General features: G+C 38.2%; 1 protein-coding gene, 1 long non-coding RNA gene and 1 other non-coding gene across 7 annotated transcripts in view; 1 reads left to right on the top strand and 2 right to left on the bottom strand.

Moving 5' to 3' along the window:
* The window catches only part of ADGRB3 (adhesion G protein-coupled receptor B3), a 685483-nt gene that overhangs the window by 74836 nt on the left and 587436 nt on the right, over positions 1–23211 (top strand). The gene's annotated exons all lie outside the window — the stretch shown is intronic.
* LOC116665265 lies at positions 239–22940 on the bottom strand. Its single transcript, XR_004321797.1, has 3 exons — positions 22619–22940; positions 15445–15453; positions 239–249 (listed from the first exon to the last, which is right to left on the bottom strand). It is a non-coding gene; the product is annotated as an uncharacterized LOC116665265 (long non-coding RNA).
* Positions 4509–4580, bottom strand: TRNAS-AGA. The gene has a single exon. It is a non-coding gene; the product is annotated as a tRNA-Ser (tRNA).

Genomic DNA, 23211 nt, shown 5'->3' with positions numbered 1-23211 from the left:
CTGCCACAAGGGATGCGAGGGGATGGCTGGGACAGTGCACCTCCCTGACCCTTGAGGGTGCATCTCTGTTGAGCATCCTCTAGACCTTTCTTTGCAGAAGCCACTAATGATCAAAGGGTAGCTCCGCCTTCTGCCAAGTTTCAGAGCCTTAGACTAGGGGGTGACTCTGTGCCCAGGGTTTCCCATCATTTTCCTACCGTGGGCTTAGCTAGCTGGTCTTCACGGAAATTGAACTCCAAGACGTGTGCACTGATAGTCTGAAATCTCCCTGAGGGCCTGCCCCCTGCAGTAGTTTTCTTTCTGAGGCCCCCTTTCTTTCCTCCTTCCCTTACATGTCTTGAAATGAATGAAAGACTTTGATGGGAAAGTGAACTATTCTAATTCCCACACTCCTCCCTCTCCCCTCAAACTGCTGTGAGTTTAACCCAGTGAGTGTCCATCTGTGTCTGTACATCCTTTGTTTTCTACCCGGGCCAGATCTCTTCATCCTCATGGCGTAAGGACCACAGGTGCTATCTTTATCTCTCCGGATCCCAGATCCACAACCCAAGACCTTCTTTCTTTCCTCCTGCCAAGGGTGTGAACGGCTTGTATTTACACCTATTCTAGCATTTTCTTTGTCTTGGACTCCTTTCCCCTCCAGGAGATGGATAAATTTTAATTTCTAATTCCTCTTTCACAAGACATTTATTAAAACCAATAAACACAATGATTTCTATTTTGTATGAGTTTTTATGGCTTGTTCATAGGAAAGCAAACAGAATTTACAAAATTGGCAAATAATGAGAATTATGGAAATGCAAACCCTCTGAAGGCTTAATTCAAACTGAAGCAGGAGCTTCAGGGTGCTTTCTAGGATGCCCCCCAAATGCCCTTGACTTTCTGCATGGGTGTTCCTCTGCCGACCTCTGGTTTTTATCTGAGGGCTCAGTCAGCCCAACAAAGCCAATGAGATTTTACCCTCAGGAAAAAGAGGCTGATTTGGTTGCCAGGTCAGCTGTTAGCCATCCTGTCCAGAGTGCTTGCTGGCCCACTTCTTTCATTTTCTGTAGCCACTTTGACTAATTCACAGCCATGGCTCCAATCACTGCCCAACTTACATCTACACAGGGACTCATCACATGATATAGAGGAACGTGGTCATGCCCCTTAGTACCTTAAACCCAATTAGCATGAACATTTTTTGTGAACTAAACACTACGAAAATTCCTTACGCAAATGAGATAGGGTTGGAAGGAGTGGCTTTTAGGGGAACATGATTTGTTGAGAAGGCATATTTTTTTGTTTATTTGTTTGGTTTGGTTAATATTTAATTTTTTATTGAAGTAGAGTTGATTTACAGTGTTCTGTTAGTTTGGAAAGGCATAGTTTTTTAAACTGATGGATAGTCAGTTTACAACGTGTCAATTTCTGGTGTACAGCATAATGTTTCAGTCATATGTATATTTGTTTTCATATTCTTTTTCATTGTAGATTACTACAAGATATTGAGTATAGTTCCCTGTGCTATACACTAGAAACTTGTTGTTTATTTATTTTATATATAGCGGTTAGAATCTGCAAATCTTGAACTCCCAATGTATCCCTTCCCACCTCCTTTATCCCGTTGGGAAGGGCATAGTTTTAATGTGATTATATCTTAAAGATTCTGTCTGTTCTTGGCTTATACTATTATGCTATGGAAACAAAGGATAACTCTGGGGTAAGTGTTCTTAAAAAGTATGAATTAAAGTCCCATAAATAATGACTGAGGACAAAATATTCCTAGTAAATTTATTGACTTCCAAAGTGCATAAAAATTTTTATGAAACAGAAGTTGAACAGAGGCTTAATTTATTTGTGGAACATTAGTAGCAGAGATAAAAGCCCTCTTGTATAAATAAAGAGGCAGTGATTTATGGTGATTAAGACTGAGAAGGCAGAGGGTGTTATTGAATTGAACCAGGGTCTTGTCTGCAACGCAGCAAAGCCTATCTACTGACACTAGGTTGTGGTGAAGGAAAGTACAGTGTTTATTGCAGGATGCCCAGCAAGGAGAACAGGCAGCTCATGCTCAAAAGACCTGAACTCCTCAATGGCTTTCAGGCAAAAGTTTTTAAAGGCAAGATTTAGGATACAGGTTGCAGCTCCTGGACTCTAGTACAATTGATTGTTGGTCAGGTAACATGGTGATGTTTCAGGAATCTCCATCATCAGCCTTCTGGTTTCAGCCAGCCTGAGGTCCACTTGCTGTAGTCAGCATGTAGTCATCCTCCTCCATCTGAGTGGGGGTCTTACCTTCTGAATAACAACTCAAAGATTCATCACCAGGAAGGCCTCACAGGGTCCTGCTCTGTTTCAAGGGCATGGCTATATTAGCAATTTTGATCTTGATCTATACCACAGCCATTTCAACTGCTACAATTTCAAACTCTTTTTTTTTTTTTTTTTTTTTGTATTTTAATATCCTTGCTTCTAACACTAGAATGCAAATGTGAGTTTTTGCTTTTGGCATATTTTATTTTTTACCTGGTCAAAATCACTAGGAATCTATATTCTTATAATAGTACCCTGCACTTCTCAGAAATCAGGAGAAGAATGTAGGGGTAAAAAATGAGAGGGTATCAAAAGGAGTCTTGTGAAAATGAGGACAGATAGAGACAGAGTAGAAATACTGGAGGAAGGATTAGGGGAAAAGGAGACACTAAAGAGAGACACAGAAAAACAGAGTAAAACATGAAAGAGAAGTTCAATAAATTATGACTTTGGATGTTTAGACCAGTTGAATGAATTTTACTTTTCCCATTTATACTTGGATAATGACCACGCTCAACTTTTATCACCATTATTTGGAATAGTCACTCTATGATAGCTAAGAGCTCCCCTTTCTTCCTTGGCAGCTTTAATTTTCAGAGTTCAAAGTTCTGATGTCTGTAGAATAAACCTTCTTGAATACAGATGGTTTTGCTGGAGGATGAAATAATTTTTGGTTTATAAATTCATTTTCAAACTTTAGAGGTTTTGGTTAGTTTAGAATATGGGCTTATATACATACCTCTGACGTTCAAACGCGGGCAGAAAATCGTTTTTGCTTGTTTGTTTCTGTTTGTGGATTATTACAGCCGCCTTGTACCAAAATAGCTGAAGGTTATATTTTGAATCAGCAGCTATTTCATACTTCTCAGCCTTTCCTTTCAAATCAAACTCAGGTTTACAGACTAATTAGGGATAACATATGGTGTGAACAACAATAACAAAACGCCGCCTTGATGGAAACAAAAAGGCCCCGAGGTAAACAGATTAGGCACCTTTCCACAGTTTTCAGTTTTTGTGAGCAAGTCATTCAGAGAATGTTGTTCTGAATCATGAGACCAGAGCCTCCACTGTTTGTCTTCCTGCTTCCACTGCCAACGCTCCTTGCACCTCATTCCAGGAAGATTCCAGTTCCTCTTCCACTGATGTCCTGGAGTTCACATTTTTTAATTCTTAGGTATATTTTATATGATAACAGAATTATTCCCAGATTGCCTGCTGGGGGCATTTTATCCCTTGTCACTGCTCTATTTCTGCCTTCCTGTCTCTCTCTGTGTGTCTTTGGGTCTCTGTCTGTGAGCGTCCATTGCTTTCTGAATCAAATGGAAATTTCTTAACGCTAGCTTAACATGTGCTTTGCCAACTTGACCTCTCCTTTCATTGCCTGTTGTAGTTCTTCCATTGTCAGCCTCCTTTTTAACAAAATTTTAATTTTTTAAGCTTTTTTTTGGGGGGGAGGGGTGGAAGTTTATTTATTTGTGTGTTTTTATTAATGAAGGTACTGGGGATTAAACCCAGGACCTTGTGCACGTGAGGCATAGACTCACATTGTCACCCCCCTAGTTAACAGATCGCCTTCCTTTTGCCCCTGTGGTATGGACTCCCATCAGGTGTCTCTTCTTTAGTTTGAACACACCAGGGGTGACAAAGGGCAGCTGCCCTCATTTCAGATATTTACACATCTCCTTTATGTTCAAGTTAAAATTTTATTTTTCCACCTAGAAAGTTGGAGTGAATATCTCTTATCCCAGGATAATGTATCTATAACTGTTTAATAAATTAAAACCAAATCTTTATTATTTATGTATCGTATATATTGTACATTTAAAATGTAAAAAACATATGGAAGGAGCATTATGGAGTCATGTCTCTTCATTAGAAGAGCAGTACATACTTGCTAACTGATGTCTTCAAAGAGGATTCTTTGGTTCCTCTAAACATTTTGCACCTGTGTTCTTATCTGTGTACTGGAAACAGTTGCTCAGGACTTTCTGTAAAATATTTGTGGGCCTGGGTGGTGGTTTTTAACCTGTACTTAAGACTCTAATTTGTGAGTTAGTCTTTTGAATTTCAAAAAATAAATCGTTGAACATATATTATTTTCAAAACTTTTGTGAGCATTCATCAGTGTAGTCTGTTGATAACCTAGGTGACTTTTTTGGGGGGAGACGGAGGTAATGAGGTTTATGTATTTACTTATTTATTTATTTATTCAGTGGAGGAACTGGGGATTGAACCCAGGACCTTGTGCATTCTCAGCACACACTCTACCTCTGAGCTATACACCCCCCCCCCCGCCCCAGGAATAAACTCTTCTGGTAAACGTGTGGGCAGCTAGTGTACTTTATTTTAGGCTTCTTATATATATCATGATCAGTCTCAACAGGATTCTATAAATCAGCCGTCTTATACCTATTGGTATCCACTATTGGCTGCAGTTGACAGAAAATAACTGAAGCTCAAAATAACATAATAAAAAAAAGGAAGCTACTTTACATAACGAGGCATTCAAAAGTGAGAAGAGGCATGAGTCATGGTAGTCAACTTGCAAGATTCACGTCTCTTTAGCAGGAATGTGTGTGTTGATGTGTATGTTTGTTGGGGGATGTTGACAGAGTTTGCTGTACACCTGAAGCTAGCATTGTAAATCAACTACACTTCAATTAAAAAAAAAAAAACCCTCTAAGGGCTCCAACTAAGTGCCCAGCATTGTACTTACACAATCCCATCAGGGTTGGTATAATCTAGATTAAATAAAGAAACTGAGGTACCACTGGGTCAAATGAGTTGTTTGGGGCTATGCAAGTCATAACTGGTAATTGGGGCATTCAGATCCAGGTTTTTCTGATTTTTTCAATCTGTGCTTTTTCCAGTGACCATACCACCATTCTTCCATTAAAACGCCTTGGGAACATCTGGAGTTGATCTTCCATTACCCTGTAGGATAAATTTTCACTTGCTTGATTTTGTATGAATATACATATATATTCATATATATGTATATAAATAATGAATATATATATATATATTCAAAGGGACTATATGTGTAAGTACAATCTAGTTTGGTAGATTTGAAATATTATTATCCTACTTAATTCATTGCAAAGAATTCTAAAGATACTAAAAATCTAAAGTGGACCAACGTTTTACTTAATGGTCTTATAATATGGACCTTATTTTACATATTTATTGGTATTAGTTAAAATTTACATCACAGCTCAGTTTCGGTTTCTTTTCTAGAGGCAGAGTGAAACCATCTCATAGCAGCTCCCTGAGCTGGTATTTTTTCCTGATTCAGTGACCTCACATGGGTGGCTTGAGATCACCTACTAGGAGTCTTTATACCACAGAAATTGGCAGACCCTGCAAATCAGAGCTTCTTCCTTCCTCATGTCCCACCTTCTGCCAAGCCAGGAGAACCAGTTGTTAAATTTTTTCAAGCTTGTCACTGCTTGTAATTCTTGCTTGAAAGTCTGCTGAAGTATTTAGGAAGGTTTGTGAAGAGACTGCATCTAAGCAAATTAATTTACCTTCCTGTTCCCAAGAGATAAGCTCTGACTTTTGGAAGTGATTTATTTTCTCTGAGCCCATAAAGTTAAGATTCAAATATTTTTCTTTCTTGTAGGACTAATTTTCTCATGTTCTTTATTTCTACAAAGAGAGCTGGTGATAGAGCCGACTTTCTTCGTGTCTCACTTTGGTGCTTATCTTTCTACATGGGATGTTCAGCAGATTTCAAGTTCTGTCCAAGGCTGTTTTGTTTGAAAGGACCTTCTTTTTCCCAAAGTGCCACTGTATAACATATTTAGAAATAAATTGCTTCAATTTGCCTGAACAACCTTTCAATAAGGGACAATCTTTAAGGGAAATTTTTGCTTCTGCAATATCAACAGTTTTAAATGCTAAGTACGCACAGCACTTAAGAAGGCCCTTGCAGCAATGGATCTATACATAATTCACAGCATTTTATAGTAATTCCAAGTTTAGAGCTCCAGCTACAGATGCTAATCTCTCCAATTCACGTAAAAGCCTTGGCATTAGAAACCATACATTTTGGATGCCACATCATAGCAAATTCTGCTCTGCAAATGTCTTAGATATTCAAAATGATGAAAATAAAAGTTACCTTATAGAAAGTCTTCCTGACTGGGTAAGATGAAAATGAGTTGTAGTGTAGATAAGTGCAAGGTCGTGCTTTTAGGGAAAAGTGATTCTGCTTGGAAGTCACTTGGGTCCAAGATCTCCTGCACCCAGAGAGAGCTAGAAGTACTCTCTCTCTCTCTCTCTCTCTTTTTTTTTTTAAAGAATCTGATGGAATTTTATTGATTAGAGAGGTCTTCACATTACTAGCCAATTTAATGAGGATATGAAAATTAACCTCTTTTTCTTTTGATTTTTGTGAATTAACAAAACCATAATGTCTTTCTGCTATGTTAAGTAAAATTCATTAATGTGTCTCTTGAAGGTAACATGGAGAAACTCTATTGGACAGAAGATTTGATTAAGAAAATTTTGGAGGGAGGGTATAGCTTAGTGGTAGAGCACGTACTTAGCATGCATGAGGTCCTGGGTTCAATCCCCAGTACTTCCATTTAAATTAATTAATTAATTAATAAACCTAATTACCACCTCAAAACAAACAAAAAGCTACAAAATTAAATTAAATTAAAAACATTAAAAATACAGCCTGAAAAAAATCCTCTAAAAAATAAAATAAAGTCTCAAAAAAAAAGGAAAAAAAGAAAATGTGAAGCAAAGGATGAGAGTGAAAATGACTTTAAGAAGTTATATATTTTATTCCAGAAAACTGAGGCCAGAAAAAGGGAGTAAGTCAAATATTCAGATTCTTCAGTAGAATGATAAGGTGAACACAGGCCCATGCAATGAGCTGAAAGGAGTTACAGTCAATGGGGAGGAACTTCTCAAAACCACTTTCAACAGTGGATAGTAAACTAACTACTTCAAGAGAAGATGATGACTGAAAACTGACTCAATAATACTTCTAATACTATTCAGCCTGTATTAAATGTTCAGTCCATTTTAAATGCTAAAACTCTTCGATCTGTTTTAAGTGATTAAGGAAATGTACTTAGGCACGTTTTAACTAACCAATATGTCAGTGGTTCTCACATGTTCATGTGCCTCAGAATCACAGCAGTGCTTGCCCAGAATGGAGATTTCCAGGCACCACCCCAAATCTACTGAATTGGAATTTCTGGGGATGGGGGTGCAAGACTCTAAACTTTAACAGACACCAGAGATGATGCAGCTGAGCCATGGACCACTTGGAGAAATCCTGCTGTTAGGAAAGACCATCCTAGTATATTTTTAGAAAGCATGATGGCTTCTCACTAATAATATGTTCTTCTGGGTGAATCTGTCAGCTCCAGTTACTGTATCTACCACCAACTCACTGAACGAGTCCCCGGCTTTTAAGCCTTTTGTCTTTCTTCACGTTGATGCTTCTTGCTGAGTTTCCTGTGGCTTCAAGTCTACTTCCCTGAAGTCATGTTCATCTTTCAAGACCCGTTTTGGATCTCAGCTCCTCTGGGAAATCTTCAGTTCACTCAGTCAGAATCTATCTCTCAACTCTGTGTTTCTGTAAGACATTGAACATGGGATAGCATTTATCACAGTGTGTCTGGTATCTACGTAGAGTTCTTTACCAATTATGTAAGTGCTTCTCTATCAGCGCGACCAGGGGTTGGCAAATTATGGTCTGTAGGCAAAATCTAGCCCACGCCTGTTTTGTAAATAACATCTTATGGGGACGCAGCCATGCCCATTTGATTGCACATTGTTTAAGTCTGCCTTTGCACTATAAAGGCATGCTGAGTAGTGTCAATAGGGAGCAATGGTCCTCAAAGTCAGATATTTATTATCTGGTTCTTTTCTTTTTCATTTCATTTCATTTTATTTTTTTTTAATTTAATTTGAGGTATAGTTAGTTTACAATGTTGTGTCAATTTCTGATGTACAGCATAATGTTTCCATCATACATATATATATGTATGTTCCTTTAAATATTCTTCTTCATTGTAGGTTACTACAAGATACCGAATATAGTTCCCTGGGCTATACAGGAGAAATTTGTTTTTTTTAATCTATTTTATTGAAAAGCTGTACTTTAAACTGATCTATGAGCCCAAGGAGGTGGCATCCCCTACTATTAGTTGACTTCTCCTTTTCCAATGTGAAGATCTTTAAATGGGGGAGAGGAGGACAACTTGAATAAACTTCAGAAATGACAATTAAGCATTTCTTTAATGATAAGACTTAATGTGTTCATGCAACTCTGCAATAAAATTTTACTAAAAATTTTTCCCTCACATTTTACAAAACAACTTTCTTCATTTTCATATGCATTTTGTACAGAGCTGTGTCAACATCGTCACCACGGTTGTTTTTTTGAGTTATATAATGCAGATGGACAATATCATCGCTTCCTACCAAATTATTTGAAATACAGTTCGTTTTTGAATCCGTGTATGGTTTTACTCCAAGCCACAGATACTCATTTCCATAGTGTTAGGATTTCAAACATTGATCCTGAGTTTTATGTTCCTAGGTGCCACAGAAGGTGATTGCTGCTAAAAGATGAGGTTATACTGCCTTGCATAATGAATGAATTTGTGCTCAATTTCTTTTCCTCCTTTTTCAGGTGCTTCTACCAGGTTTCTTGTGTTATATCGAACCATCATTGCTTGAGGTCATTTCAGGCTGATGTGTGTTCCCAAATAGCACTTTATTTTGGAAGATAAAGTGATTAAAAACTGCCCCGTAAGATGCGACACTGTGTGAAGTCTCAAATCAAAATCAACTCTTTCTTTCCTAAGTGATGATTTCAGGGAGGGACCCTATCTTGTCTATATTTAATTATTGCATACAGTGATGTTCATTTAGAAATGAGACCAAGACAGTAAGCAACCAAATGAAAAAAGGCAAGGAAAAAAACACCTTAGAAGTTCCATGGAGGAAATTATGTGGAGCGAAAGGCCCCCGAGGACACAGTGCTCTCTGGAGTGCAGCCGGCCCTTTGCGGGCTTTGTGCGATTCCATTCATTGGGTGAATTATTGCCCGTGGACATGGCTGTACTCAAATAACAGTGCAGTGCTTGCAGATGTTAAACGTTCTATTGTATAACCGACTTCTTTTGTTCTGATTTTATGCTCAACAAGCAAACTTCTGATAATTTGGCCTCCCACGGAGTTTGCTTGTAGAAAGATAATATGAAGATGTGACTTGAAAAAAGATAACAAGCTACCTGGAGTCAATCCCCGGGGTGGCTGGACTCCACATTTGCCTCCATGCCTTTCTTTGTTGTCTATTTCCCCCAGTTCTCTCTTAACTGGTATCTTTCATCTTCTGATGTTAATACATTCGGTGATGTTTTAGCCCCTGTCTGCCCATCTTAGGGACATTTGACCTCTTAAAGCTGACTTTCTATGACTTCTCCCTTATCTGCTAAGTGATGGTTTGACAGTGTAACTCTCAGAAGACAGTATTATTTCCTGCTTGCTCTGGGAGTCTGAAATCCCTGAAGAGGAATGATTATAAATTGTGTTCTTCCTCACATTAAAAAATTGAGCAACTTACTTACACGTAAAGAAGTCAAATGCTGTTGGTTTTATAAATTTTCCCAGGAGTGGGGAGAATTCCATCTTCCATCAGTTCTTATGGACTGGATAGACCCTGGGGCTGCGACACGTGTAATTGTAGGGTTGCTGAGACAGAGTATAACCTATAGTTTGAAATATTATTAGCACTTTCTAATTTTTTAAGGAAATGTATTGAATACCTACTCTGTGCCGGGTGAGATGCTATGTGATAACAGCGTAAAGAAGTTTTAGGCAAGTTGCTTTTCATCTAAAGCAATGATTCTCACTTGGAGATTATTCTGCCCCCTGGGGGACATTTGGGAACATTTGGAGACATGTCTGGGTGTCACACTTGGGAGATGCTGACATCCACTGTCATCTAATGCCATTTAGGGACGTGCTAAACACTGTACAATACACAGGACAGCTCTCCACATCAAAGGGATATCCAGCCCAGTAGTGCCAAGGTTGAGAAACCTCGACCTGAATGTTAAAACAAGTGTAAAAAATTTCTGCATGACCTGATAGTGACTCTAACAGAAGTATATGTGAAATGTTAAGGAAATAGCCTCAGTGGAAATGCTGTTTTTATCTGGTTGATTATTTTATATTTTGCTTATTATATACCAGTCTAGGGCATGTTGACTTCTGGACAGATACCTTCAAGAACCAGATAGATGTCCTGTTATCACATTAAGAAGTTCAGTCTTCATACATTGATTTTTCTTTTTAGCTTGTATTGCAGAGATTCCAAATCCCTGACTAGAAACAGATTTTAACTGCGCAATGGGAACTATGAAATCAAATTAGAGGTTCAGTGGACTTCTAGTGACTTTTGGGAATGGCCAAAATATAGGTCAACTGTCGGTCAGTTCTCTAAATCTCAATAGTTTATTGTCCAAGGAAGAAGTATCTAATTTAATAACTCTTGCTCAGGGTGAAAACAAGCTTTTCTGCTTCCTGGATACCAACAACATCTTGAAATACACGTGTGCATGCACACGTGCATGCACACACACACACACACACACACACACACAACTCCCACAAAACTCTGTATTAGAAGTAAGCAAAATAAATACATAAATAATCATAAAATTTTAACTTGACCTGTTACATGCCAAAGTGAGAGAACTGATTACTGACTTTGTGTGTCGCTTTGCTTTCTAGATTTATGATCTTGGCAGATCTGGGCTCACACATAAAACAAACAAGCACAGATTGAAAAACAGTGAATTGTCTATAAAAACTCATGTTCCTTTATGAGTTCATGCGAAGAGTCTTTCCCATTATCCTTGGTTTTTTTTAACTTTCGTCATTGGGAAAAACATACCCCAAAACTGTTTAATTAATTGAGAAAATGCAGAAGCAGTTTGTTCATCATTAGGATTATAAACCAAAGCAAGACCCCATCTGTGCACTTGATGGATATATAGTTACAAATGCTGTAATGAAGGTGTGTGTACCGCCACCTTACATCCCACAACTTCTAATGCTGTCTTAGTGTTTAATGACGGGACCTATAGTTTCCATGAGTATATTTATATCTGTCAGACCTTGTGGCTGTGCTACTGGGAGTCAGAAAATTGTCCTGTCAATGCCTTGGGGAGCTTAAGAAAGCTTCATAGATTAGGAAGGGTTTGGAATTCTGGGCAGAAGGGAAGTGACATTCAAGGTCATTGTAATAGAAACATGAAACACAAATTTTAAAGAGTACACCTGTGCCCCTCCACCCTTTGGAGGAGCAGTGGGAGACAAAATGGGGGTTTGATCTGGAATGGGAAGGATGTCATTGGATATACTGTGAATTTTAGGGGTTATCTCCTATGAAATTTAGATTCCGAAATTTTAAGACAATGAGAATGGCATAATTAGATTTCTGTTTTAGAAAGATAATTCAGTAGTTAGTTGATGGATTAGACGGAAGGAAAACTAGAATGACAGAACTCATCTAGGAGGCTATCATAGCAGTCCACGTGCCAAAGGTGTGAACTAAGTCAGCAGATAGCACCCGGAAGGGAATGTTTTTCAACAACAGCTTCAGCACGAATTGGAAGGAATTGATGGCCAGTTAGATGTCGGAAGTAAGAACACACAACAGTCTGAGAATGATGGATGTCACAGTTTTAGCCTGGGCAGCGTGAAGGATGCAAATCAAAGAACTGTTTTGAGATGAAAGTGTTTTAGTTGCCTGTGCAGCATTTAGGGAACTGTTGAGAAGACTGATCTCTTGGAAGAGAGGACAGAGTGAGAGGTTAGGATTTAAGAATCATTAGTAACTGCAGATGGTGGTTCTGATTCTGAGAGGGATGAGTCTGTACCAGCACAAGATGAAAAGTAGGCATCTTTGACAGAAGTTTAAGGAGCAGGTTGATGAAAAGGAGCTAAGAGTCTTAATTTCAGATACAGATTCCAGGAGAGTGTTGTCATCGTCACCAAGATGGGAATAGAGGGAGTTTGGAGGATGAACAACAGCAGCAAATTTTGCAGAAAGTCTAAGAAAGCTAAAGCCTATGAAAGAAGCTTATGGATTTGAGAACTGGGAAGCTATTAATACTGACTATAAATTTTTCCATAGCATCTGTGGATAAAAGCAAGATTGCTGAGTTAGATGGAGTGTTGGAGGGGGTGCTGTTTAGATTAGATGAGTTTGGTGAAGATTATTAACTGAACATTATATGCTGGAAAGTTTTCTTCCATGATTTTTTTTGTTGTTATCATCTGAATGATTTTTTTTTTTTCCAAAGGAAAGTACACCCACATAAATAGAAGAGGGACACAGAAAAGAACTGTATAGATTATCTTATCTACCTACTCAATTTAGAGAGAGGGAAGTCAGAATCAAAAAGGTTAAGTGTCTTGCCCCATATATGCACACAGTCAGTTGTAAAACCAAATCTGGGATTGGCCTCTTGATTCCTCGTCCGGTACATTATCCATTCCTCCGTGAACGGAAAGATAGAGGTCATTTCTATGCAGAGGAAAACAAATGAGCTGTGTCATTGCAGAAATGTTCTGCATGGTTTGCTGCCATCTGTCTTGACGCTCTGTCTGGACTCACAGGAACTGAGGCTGCTGAGTTGCATTTAGATGAACCGTGCGGGCACGACATGGAAAATCTTTTACTTGGGGGTTCAGTAATTTCCATAGATGGAAGATGGAAGATACAAAATCTTTAGGAGACAATTCCTAGAGCTGTGGAGTTTTTGAGGACTGACTGTGGTTTCCTGTTTTGTGAGATTCTGGATCTCTATGTCTTCTTATTAGACCTTCTGTATTTTATATGGATGGAAATGCAATTGGAGCCAAATCCATTGCTTTCAGAGGGAGAAAGTGATAAAGCAGGCAGAGCATTGGGGTGGAAGTCGGTTCACCTAGATTCTGACCCCAGCTGTGGTCCTTTGTGCCTTTAGACACTTCACACTCTCTGGGCCAAGTTTCCTTGTTGGATTAGCTCAGGGTTTGAAACTGGGGGTCTCTAAGCCTTGCTTGTCAAGCCCACGTAACTGTTGGAATTTTAACGTCTTCAGTCAGAAGTGCTTTCCCTAGGTTACCTTATGTCCTCTCTTCATACACACGTCACGTCGTCTGTAGACATAGGACTTGTGAGCCCTGATGTCCAGGTCCCTTTCAGCTTGGGCATTCAGTGATTCTGTTACTGAGCCCAGCTTGGGTCCACCTGGCTGCACAGCAAAGCCAGTCTACTGACACCAGGTTGTGGTGAAGGAACGCGCAGCGTTTACTGCAGGAGCCAAGCAAGGAGTCCAGGTAGCTAGTGCTTCAAAGATCCAAACTCCCCAATGGCTTTCAGGGAAAGAATTTTAAGGACAGGATGAGGGAGCAGGGGTTGTGGAGTGTGTGATCAGCTTGTGGATATTCTTCTGATTGGTGGGTGGTGAGGGAAGCGGGAGTCAACCTCATCAACCTTCTGGTTCCAACTGGTCTGGGGTCTACGTGCTTGTGGGCAGCACACAGTTAGCATCTTCCACTTGGTGGGAGTTTCAATGTCTGAAAAACAGCTCAACAGATATGACTCAGAATATTCTCTGTAGCCCTTGAGAAGGAACAAAAGGTCCTTGAGTTTGCTTAATGGCTAAACTATTATTATTTTGTCTTGCTTGACAGGTTTCCTCTCTTTCTGCATTTTCTCACTTCTCTGATTAAATGTACTCTGTAGAACTTGAAGAAGGCTAGGAGACTGAAGTTTTTCTCCAGACAAGAGGCAGGTGGAGGACATGGGGTGGGAGGTTTGTTCCAGGAAGGCCCTGTAAGGTCCTGCTTGGTTACAATTCCACAACAGAAGGATTTAGAGTTAATAGCTCTGTGGATTCAGATGTTCAAAGTATTAATTTACTACATTGAAACTGTCAAAGCAAGTGCACTTAAGCTATATGTATACAACCACCACCACCACCACCACCACAACAAAAAACAAAATATAAACCCAGAACTATTGTCCAGGCTTATTATTTATTGCCCATAATGGCATAATTGTGAACTTCTGGAAAACTGACTTAGGACTAGAAATTAAGAATCCTTTAGGTTAAAGAAATGTGTAGTTTGATGTAATTATTAAAATTTATCAGAACATTAAAGGTCATCAGAAGAATTGCACCAAGATGTGATTAGTAGGATGTTCTTTCTTGTTTTTAAACAGCCTTTCCAAATTACTTTCAATATTCTTGCACAAAATTTGGAGAAAAAGCAAAAGAGCTATCCACAGAAATCTGTGGTGGTATGCCATAATTTAGCTCCCGTTTCTTTTCCAAAAGTCACTTTAGACTAAGACATGTTTGTCATTATAGGGAGTGACTACAGTTCTATATTTTATTTCATTGAGACTTTCTTGGCTTACTTATAAAGGGTCATAAGATTTGTCCTACATAGGGAACACTGGGGCTTTCTGTTCTGTACACGTTCCTTGGAAATCCAAATGTCACATGAAAAACTAGAAAATTGATGCTAGGAATTGTTTGTGTGACTTCCCTTAAGTGTACTACATCCAACCAGTTGACAGCAAGTCTGTCTCGGTGATAAACTGGTTGTCAGATGACAAAAACCGGTTCTCCAGGGTCCAGCTGAACTCCTTCACCAAGAGGACTGTTGAACTTTTAATAGTTTCCGAAAATGAAATAATCAGGCATTTATTTGTCAGAAGCTTAATATAAATTTCTTTTGTTTGATTTTATCTGGGCATTTTTATTGAATTTTTCTTGATTCAATTTCTCTGACTCTTCGGTGAGAATGGCTTTTTGCTTGTAAGTTTCACTCAAGTTGACATTTTGATGGTTTAACACATTAATGAAATTTCTAGAAGATGGGCTGTGTTCTTTGAAAAATAAAATATTGACAGAGTACACTAAAGGGACATTTTAAAGTACGTTTTGATTTCCTTTGCAGCTTGATAACATATTTGCTGCTGTTCAGTAGCTCCCCAAGCAATTCTTACCACTCCACGTCCAGATGATATTTGACAATGTTGCAGTACATCTTTCTGTGTCTAGATTTATGTATGCAAATCTAGTTCTTGGCTGTCTGTGAATACCACAAAACCTTCATCTCCTAGTCTAGCAATATGGAATCAAGAAAATAAAGCTTTCTGGAAACCATGAAGGAAGCTTTTCCACAGACACTGAATTTCCAGACCACAGTCTACTTTGCTTTACAAAAGGTTTTATTTTGCAAAAACACAGACTTGCATACATGTAAATGCTTTCCGTATGTTCACATACAGGTGCCAGGCACACCTCTAAATTGTATATATAATCCACATCATTTGTTCTCAATAGCCTCCTTACATTATAGGGATGATGTTAGCTGTGTTTTGCAGATGAGGAAATTGAGGCACAAAGTCACATAGCCAGCAAGAGGGGACAGAGCAGGGCCCGACAAGATAGCTTGACTCCCAAGTCCCTAAACCTAACCAATAACACTGTTCTGCGTCACCTAATAAATGGGCAAAATACAATGTAAGAGTGTAGCTCCTAGTGAGACAAGATAACCCTCAGAGTTTCTTACTCAAGCCAGAATTCTGCAATGAACTGTTTCTTTCTTCCCATTAAGAGGCAGCCATGAAACTTTTCCTTTTCCACTAGTGAGTGACAAACTAAGCTAAGCCACTGTGACGTAGGCAAGGGATTTAGATGAGTAAGGATAGAATAATTCAAACATTACACTGGTAAGTAAATTGAGAAATATTTGCACTGTAATCAGATTCAAATTCAAAATCAAATCCCAGACTCCACTTTATCCCTCCCTCCCCCCCTTTCCCCTCTGGAAACCATAAGTTTGTTTTCTATGTCTGTGAGTCTGTTTACATTGAGTAAATAAGTTCACTTGTGTCATATTTTTAGATTCCACATATAAGTGATATCATATGCTGTTTTTCTTTCTCTTTCTGGCTTACTTCACTTAGAGTGACAATCTCCAGGTCCACCCATGTTGCTTTGCAGATACACACTTCTATGCATAAAACAGATAAACAGCAAAGTTCTACTGTAGAGCACAGGGAACTATATTCAATATCTTGTAATAGCCTATAATGAAAAATAATCTGAAAAATAATATATATATAACTGAATCACTATGCTGAACACCAGAAATTAACACAACATTGTACACTGACTTCAATTAAAAAAGAAAAAACAAATAAACAAACAAACAAAACACCCAAAAAACAACAGCAACAAAAACCCAAAGCAGCGTTAGCAGGTGATATTAGTCTAGCCATGGGAGTCCCTGTGCCTCTGCCTGGTTGCTCTGCCCTGGGCCACGCCCCTGGATGGCAGGAATGCCGTGAAGGCTCTGGTGCTGTAGCTGATGCTCAGTGTAGAGGCAGGACTTAGAGCCTCCTTGGATGAGTAATCAGGAAAATAGGAGGTCCCTTTGCAAAGTAAAGCCCTTGCTAAATGCTCGATTCACCATAAAAATCAACATCTAACTTTCAGAAAGCTTCTGTTATGTATTGTTAAGACTTGGTGTATGAGTGACCTTGATTATCTTCAGGAAATGTATGGCATCTGATTTCTGATTCAAGGAACCCCAAATTCGGAGCACTGTGTCTCGTGCCAGAGAGCATGATGGACACTGCGGAGAAAAGGCTGGGGCAGGACTATTCCAAGGGACCAGCAGGGACCAGAGCCTGGAGGGAGGTCTCTGGCTCCTGTACATCCGTGGCCTGAGTTTATGGGGTTCTTGTGCTCTGGGGCAGGCAGCTAGGGCCCGAGCCAGGTTGGACTCATGGACGAAACCCGAGAATCTCTTTCTCGTGCTATTTACAGAATCAGGGCCAGTTTCAATTATTGTTCCGTGGGAGTTGTTGCAATTACTGTTGCTATTACGGTGACACTTTTCAGAACGGTTAACTTCAGCGCTGTGCTGAGGGGAGCATGGTCAGATAATGGCTTTTCTGCTTGCCTTATTGATTCTCCATTTACAAATACACATTTTTTCTCTATATTCTTATATTTTTCTCTATATTCTTATAGTCAGGAACCTGCATCTAGAAGCCAAAAATCTATTGTGCCAATTTATAAAGTGGTAAAAAAAAAAAGAGAAAAAAACCATCTCCTCAGCTCTGGTAATGCAAAGATGAATAAGAAAGCACCTTTGCCTTAGAAAAGTTTACAACTGACTAGCAAGAGGATGCTTGAAAAAGAAGGCAATTGGCATTGCTGTGCAATTGGTATTTGGAAATAAGACTGTATCCTGTTCCATTTGTCCTTGTCTGCTTCTATGATTAAACAGTGAAATATTGGAAACTAGGGCGAGTGTCTTACTCGTCTTTATAAGCGCCTGGCACTTAAAAGTCTTTTCAAAATGGAATCAGGTAAATATCTAAATTCTTATATTCAATTAGATATACAGTAAGTTTGTATTTAAAATTTTAGTAGGTTTTTAGCCATAAACAATTAATTGTACAATTTTGTACCAGTCATTCCCATTCTCTTAAACTTCTCGATCTGTCCATCGTAAGAGGTTCATGAACCATCACCAGAGAGAAATTAATGAAATTAATCTCGTGAGGGGAGTAACATTTCGTTTCTGTATATATTTCTGCAGTGCTGTATGCAATCTAAACACTGTGATGCCTCTTTCCTCTAGAAATTTGCATTTGAAGATAGAGTTATGACACACATTCTGCAAACATCCCTTACAGATGATGACTCAGGCACTGTGGAGCCCGAAAAAAGAACTAGAAAGCTTGAACCCATAAATCCACATGGACAGAAGCCACACTCCATTGCCTCTAAGATGTTGAAGGGCTGTGGGCTGTAGATTCTCTCTCATGCTCCCCAGTTTGCTTCCTGCTTTTGGTCATTCTCACCCTTCTAGCAAGTGAGCAGGAAAGGGGGCGATAAAACTCAAGGGTAGATGCCGTAATTTTCAACAACTGGTTTACAAAGAGAAGTCATAGTGAAGATGCTAAAACTAATGGTTTATGTGAAGCTTTTTAATTATGCGTAGCTTTCGCTGACACATGAGTGTTTTTGTGTTCAGTTAGTCATACGGCCGAGTTAGCTTCTGCTGTAGATGTTAATCTGAAGATTGAGATGGTGCTGTCACCACTGCTGTGGCTTTGATGTCAGTGACGGGCCTTCAGGTCATGTTCAGAAAGGAAGAAGAAAAATCTTAATTATTCAGAAGGGCAAGGAAAACTTCTTTAGGGAGAAAGCAAGAAGGGATTAATGATTTTTCTGGATTACAGCCAAGCAACAAGTAAGTTAAATGGAGCAAGCGTAATAAAGTATAAGAAAGGGATAGAAAAGATGTTTATAATAGCCAAGGCATGGAAGCAACCTAGATGTCCATCAACAGATGACTGGATAAAGAAGTTGTGGTATATATGTGGTATATGTGTGTGTGTGTGTGTGTGTGTGTGTGTGTGTGTATACATATGTGTACGTATGTATACACACACATATGCATATATATACAGTGAAATATTACTCATCCTTAAAAAAGAATGAAATAATGCCATTTGCCATTGATGGACCTAGAGATTATCATATTAAGTTAAGGAAATCAGACAGAGAAAGACAAATATTGCGTGATATCACTTATGCATGGAATCTAAAAAAAGATACAAATTTTATTTACAAACCAGAAGTATACTCACAGACATAGAAAACAAAGTATGGTTACCAAAGGGTAGAGGGAGGGGAGGGATAGATTAGAAGTTTGGTATTAACAGATGCACACTGCTAACTATAAAATGGATAAACAAGAGCATGCTGGATAGCACAGGCAAGGATACTCAATTTCTGGTAATAAGCTATAGTGGAAAAGAATCTGAAAATATATGTGTGTGTGTATGTGTGTGTGCATATATATTTATTTTTGTATATATACATATGTATGTATATGTATAACTGAATCATTTTGCTGTACACCTGAAACTGATATTGTAAATCAACTACAGGTCAATAAACGATGAAATTTAAAAAAAAAAAAAACCCACCAAAAAACCAAAAGATGTATAAGTCCTTTCTTCCAAGTCTGCTGAAGATGAAAGAGACTTAAGAATAATAGTGATGATAGACAAATATATAAATGAATATTTGGTCAATAATCATGTATCTAATTCTTCCTTTTCTCTTGAAAGCGTTTTTTTTTTTTTTTCCCTATAGATATCTTAATCTTCATGAGACTGATTTACTATAGGTCAATTACATGTATATTTTTTCCAAAAAGAAAGAACTCCACTAGAGTTTGATTTAAATTATTTCTATTTGAATTTTTTATAAGGAATATACATTATGCTTCAATGCAACAATACAAACTATAATATAGTTATGCTTCAGTGCATAACTTAAACTGCATTTCAAGATGTCAAGTTGAGTACAGACCAGTCACACAAAAAAACCTACAATTTCAAACTATAACATTAGAATGTGATTTACAATGCTGATACTTTTGTTAAAAACCTTCAAGTTCAGAACATCAGTGTTTTAAAAAATGGCATACTTCAAATAAATGTTTTACAATTTCTAATAATATGATGTGTCACTAATGATCAAACTCATACTTTTTATACACACTTTAGATTACTCAGGTTTTAGTCATAAGCATAGCTTATAGCATACACTGACATATGCCTAAATCAAATTATTTTCATTTATAATAAAACAGGAATGATATAATTTTAGTTATTTTTACAACTTAAAATTCTATTTAAGTTCAAGGATGAAAATGAAATAGGATATATTGATGTTACCTATTTTTAGACATGTGAATCACATTATCAATATATATAAAAATTGATCACAGTTTATAAAAAGTAATAGACTTGAATAAATTAGATAATATTCATTAACAACTTAAATATATATCATCATATATGGACATGTATACACATATGTATATATACACACATATATGTATACACACATATGTTTTCAGTACTTTTAGGTTGTTTTCTAAGACTTTATTGGTTAATAGAGTAAAAAGAAACATGCATTAGAGCTTATCTACTTGTAATTATATTTTATAAATCAATTAACTTTAGTATTACCCCTTATAACAGTGAAATAATTGCTTATTACATAATTGGTAATTTAAGAGCACAAATTACTAGCTTTAAAACCAATTTAACTGTTTAAAAGGATTTCAGTATTGACCTATTTTTGAAGGAGAGTTGTTTCTAGTTATAAAAACTGTAACAGTTTTAAATTCAGAAAGAAATGAAGATGATCAGAGGCCACGGTCTCCTATTGTAGGACCACTGCTCAGATTGTGGTGTGGTGCTGGGGTGGGGGTCAGTGACAAGGGGGCTGAGAAGAGGTTGAGGAGTTGGGGCACAAGGAGTCCAGGATGACTGTGCAGAGCGTTCCACTGCGGGCGGACAGGAGTCGAACTGAAGTGCAGGAGACCTGTGTGCGGGTCCAGGAGACACGAAACTCCACTCTCACTGCGTGTCAGTGTTGGTGAGACACGGGGCTGTGCCGTATTGGGATGCGCTGGTCTGCGGTGAGTCCTCCCCAAGGGTACTTAACAGCTCCCAGATGTCTTTAATGTGCGGTGAGGGTTAAGGAAAACGATTCATGGTTTTCAAACTTTGGAGAGCATCAAAACCACCTGGAGAGCTGTGAAAGCACAAGTTGCTGGACCCCACCCCAGCATTTCTGATGCAGTCGAACTGGGGCTGGACGAAATTTGTATCTTTGCTATTGTCTCATCTGAGGATGCTGCTGTGGGTCTGGGACCTTACTCTGAGCACCACGCCTCACCATCCTTGGGAGAATTTTGGTTTTAAAATGCAAGGGTGCTATTCAGTAATTAGAGAGAGGACTTTCTCAACTTCTTCATGGAAGAAGGTACTATCATAAATAGATTTATAAATACAAACTTGAAAATGAAACAAAGTTCACAGAAATATTTTGTACGAGAAAATAGATCATAGGAAAAGAAAATGATAGTGATAATAGAAATAGAAAATAGTAAATTGTAGGGTGTGCTGAAGTTTCTCATAGGACTTAAGAAGGAAAAAATATTAATGATGACGTTTATCAGAGGAATATAGAATATAGACGGAAGGGGGCAAAGACATCTTCCCCTCTTCCTCTAGACAGAATGATTTTGAATGTCTCATTTTTGAACCTTTCTGTTCCATTTTTCCTTCCTGAGCACTGCACACCTAGTAATTATCTTCTATCAGCTTCTTACTACCTATTCATAGCTAGGCATCCACATTGAAAAATTAGCATCTTGCCCCTTTATTTTGACTGGCATTTATCGTTTGGCAAAAGTATTACTCAGTTGTATTTTAACTTACCAAGAAGACCGAAGAAGTTAATGACGTGCAGTTCTGAGGTTTTTGAAAACTCAGAGGGCGAAAGATTAAAATGTTGTGTTGAGTGACAGTAAGTTTTGCCTCTTGTCCTAAGTCTTGGGCATGTGCTGAAGGAGTACATATGAGAAGACACTGAATTTTACCTCGTGAAACTTAAAAGGGCTATTCCATTTGGATATTTAAATATGTGTCCTGGGTGACGCTAATGTAGAAGAAAAATACTGATTCTGTAAGAACATTCTGTAAGAACACTGAGAAGTGTCCCAGATCCTAGAGGGTGGTAATGATAATGGGTATAAATGGATATAAACAGGTGACAAGGATGTTCAACAAGGAGGCTGTTCGGCAGTCTAACCAGACGGCATATTTATCAAAAAGACACATCAGGGAAGAATGGGGAGAATGCTGGGTTGCCCTTTTAATGAAACATTCGGAAGAATGGTCAACTCTTCAACTTGAAGGAGTTTTTATGAAAGTACTTTGGGAAGAGGGGAAGTCCAGGTTTTGGTGCAGATCAGGTCTGCCGATCAAGCCGCCTGAAAGTTCTAATTCTTACCCTACTGACGGAGTCTAACCTGGGCTTCTGCTGGGAGGTCCAGTACTTGAATGCATAAAGCGTAGTGACAAAACACAGAGATCATACAAAGTCAATACAACTATGAAAACGACTAATATTGATGCAAAGAGTCAAGAACAGTTTCAGAAATTGTGATACTTAGACCACTGCCCATGCCACTCCTAGTTTACTCTTCTTAGTTTCCCATTATAAGTGAAAACTAAAAATAAAAAAATAAATCTGTGTATCTCCATCCTCGTTAGCTTTCCGCCTCATTCGCTATGACTCGCTCAAGCCATCTGGGACTTCTTTCCAGTGCTCAGCATTCACCTTAATCTTTTCTGTCTCACTGTCTCTGCTGTTCTTTCTGCTTTGGATACTGGCCACTTCACCTCTGACCTGAAGCTCCTGTGTCTAGCTAGGGTCACTGGTTATGAGCCCCATAACCATCTTTATAACATTCTCCATACCTGAGCTTATTTGCTCCATTTTTTTTCCCCCTTCTAGACTGCTACCTCCAGGAAACAATCTAGTCTACCCAATGCAGTGCTATACATGCCATATTTAGTATACACATAACGTAATAAAAATGTTAGTCGAAAAAATGAATAATCAGGCAACTCTATTCGTATCTTGTAATAACCTTTAATGAAAAAGAGTATAAAAATGAATATATGTATATATTTGCATGACTGCGACATTATGCTGTACACCAGAAACGGACACATTCTAACCGACTATACTTCAGTAATAAATAAATAAATAAGTAAGAGAAGAAGAAACAATGAGTAATCAATTTATAGAATCAAATTCTAGCATTGGGATTATTAACTAAAATAGAAAATACAGATAGTAGAGTCTAAGACATGGCTGACCTGAAAAATAGGCTTAACCGAGTTTCTGAAAGCCTGTTCAGTGCTCAGAATACCTAACATATTTTCACTTTTCTATGATGGCAGATACAATGATGATT

Source organism: Camelus ferus, chromosome 8 (genome assembly GCF_009834535.1).
Source record: "Camelus ferus isolate YT-003-E chromosome 8, BCGSAC_Cfer_1.0, whole genome shotgun sequence".
Taxonomy (NCBI): Eukaryota; Metazoa; Chordata; class Mammalia; order Artiodactyla; family Camelidae; genus Camelus; species Camelus ferus.
Note: the sequence above shows the minus strand (reverse complement) of the source record. Positions and strands in the feature narration are given on the sequence as shown.